Source organism: Pseudophryne corroboree, unplaced genomic scaffold (genome assembly GCF_028390025.1).
Source record: "Pseudophryne corroboree isolate aPseCor3 unplaced genomic scaffold, aPseCor3.hap2 scaffold_346, whole genome shotgun sequence".
Taxonomy (NCBI): domain Eukaryota; kingdom Metazoa; phylum Chordata; class Amphibia; order Anura; family Myobatrachidae; genus Pseudophryne; species Pseudophryne corroboree.
In genome coordinates, this window is record NW_026970009.1 from 94,184 (window position 1) to 96,774 (window position 2,591).

Sequence of the window (2,591 nt, forward strand, 5' to 3'; positions counted from 1 at the left end):
TGCAAATCCTCTGGGCGCAGTTATCTATTTAACATGTGCATTTAAGTTCATCAAATTATAACTGGTTTCCTGAGGAATGAAATAAGCAGCCTTATTATAGGGCACATTTTTATTATTGTGAACTCTGTTACATTCTTTTATTCTCCCGGGAGTGTGTTGTAATCTTATTCATTGTGCTCAAATAAATGTTTTTTTATTTCAACTGATTGACAAGCGCCACCTGTTAATTTGTTTGGTTAGTGGTTTATGTTAGGGATTGGCAATTCCCTATAACAGGAGGCTGCTGACAATCTCAGTGCAGTGTTTCTCACCCAAGCGCTAAGTTCTTTCTTTTTCTATTACCTATCACAATGTACTGCGGGTAGTACAAAATGGGGTTAATATAAGAGAAAACCCCCCCAGAGCTGTGCTCCTTAACTGTCCCTGGTGGCTAGTGGAGCGGCTGCCCAGTAATCAGTGTCCACGCCAGTGCGCACATGGCCCACCCCCTACAGCCACGCTGGATCACGGTATAGTGTGGGCACAGAAGTCCCTTACCTCCCTTTCATCAGCGGCCTCGTGATCCCGGAGGGCGGTGTGTGTGTGACTGACCTTAGGAAGAAACCGGAGCCTCCGCTGCAGTGACCCAGCAACCAGGGCACGGGAGTATACTGCGCCGCTGGGAGTGATGGAGCTGCAGTAAAGATGTCTATTAGACCTAACCTGCTGCAGCCCTTGTAGATTCTTATGAAAAAAAAGTTCTTCTTTTCTTGTCAAAATTAATAGCTAAGAATAGGCTGCCTGAGGCAGCCCCCTGTTAAGTGGCCTGCTACTGAAGGCACCAACTACAAACTGAGCTCCCTGTTCATGGAAGCGAGGTTATAGAGCAGGGGGCGCTGAGCATCTTGGGAACAGTCAAAAGCTTTGAGCCTGTTGGTGCCTCAGATCAAGATCCTACTCTACACCCCAATGTGAATCCTTGTGGAGTCCAGTGTACCCCACAGAAGAAATGAATGTGTCACACCCATTGGCAGCAACATTAGAATAGCTGCTGATGGGCACAATTGAGAAAGGAAGGGGGGAAAACATTTGAATCCAGCACATATATGTAATTTGAATATGTAATTTGTACCTTCCTACTTTAAAATGTAATGGATGAACCTCACCCTGTGAGAACTCTCTTTATGATCAAGAGATCTCATACGCAAGAAAAGCATGTGTTGGGATAGGGCTGTGAAGGGCGGCTGCTCGAGCACACCCCCGTCAAGTTAAGGAGATTCAACTGAGGAAGCACAAGGGAACTCTTGTCTGGGGACAACAACTGCAGGGAGACCACATCTTTTCAGATGAAAATGAGAGAGCGGAAGGCTGCCTAATACTGAAGCACCCTCAAACATCAAACCATATGCAACAACTAGTACAAGCATTCCTGGGGAAAGGTCTGCAGCAGACGGATTTGCATACGGTGATGTCATCCAAGCAGTGGGCCAAAGTTGGCTGGAACCCTCATCTGCATATGAAAAAGAGAAAAGGGGCGCTTGGATGACCCCTAGTTCGCATTGAACACCCCCCACCCTCCTTTGGTGTGGGGCTCATGTTGGCCATGCCCCAGCCCCTGAAGCATTCAAGCTGATTTCTTGCAGCAGCTGGGCACTGTAACAGCTCCAGAGCTGCTCTGTAAGGCAAATAAAAGGGTGTGGGCCCTGCAACACCACCTGAAAGTTCGCATTGTGCGTTGGAAGGCACAAAGTAAGCAGACGGGAGAAGTCAGGATAGTGCGCAAGGGCATAGAAGGGAGGGGCTCAAGAAAAGAGAAGTGGAAACAGACAGCAAACTAGGCTGGAGAGAGACCTGAGACAAAAAGATCTAAATTATACCAGAGCCAACCAGGGGAAAGCACAAATGCAGTCCCCCCCCTACCACAAATTATGCTGTCGAGATTCCCACATTTGGGGAAATCACAGAGGTCAGCATATCCAGAATGCAATGAATGAACCTCACCCTGGGAAAACAATCTTCATGACCATGGTCTCACCTAAGCAAAATAAGTATGATTTGAGATAGGGCTGGGGAGGGCCGCTGCTCAGGCACACCTCCGTCAAGTAAAGGAGATTCAACTGAGGCAGTAAAAGGGAACTCTCATCTGGGGACAACAACTGCAGGGAGAACACATTTTCAGACGAATGTGTGAGGGCAGAAGGCTGCCTAATACTGAAGCACTCCCCAAACAACAAACCAAATGCAACAACTAGTGCAAGCATTCCTGGGGGAAGGCCTGCAGCAGATGGATTCGCATATGGTGATGTCATCCAAGCAATGGGTATAGTTGGCTGCAACCCTCGTCTGCATATGAAAAGAGAAAATGGTCACGCAGGGCATGGCGGCCTTTGTGGGGTTGCGCTTGGATGACCCCTAGATCGCTTTATACACCCCCATCAGTGTGGGGCTCATGTTGGCCATGCCCCAGCCCCTGAAGCATTCAAGCTGATTTCTTGCAGCAGCTGGACCCAGTAACAGCTCCAGAGTTGCTCTACAAGACAAGTAAAAGGGTGTGAGCCATGCAGCACCACCTGTAGTTTGCATACACACATATATAGGGCAGCATCTCTTAT

At 48.1% G+C, this 2,591-nt stretch overlaps 1 non-coding gene across 1 annotated transcript; it reads right to left on the reverse strand.

Moving 5' to 3' along the window:
• Nucleotides 1–1,866: 1,866 nt before the first annotated feature.
• On the reverse strand, nt 1,867–2,031 carry LOC135020326 (U1 spliceosomal RNA). Its single transcript, XR_010217763.1, has one exon. It is a non-coding gene; the product is annotated as a U1 spliceosomal RNA (small nuclear RNA).
• Nucleotides 2,032–2,591: the final 560 nt, after the last annotated feature.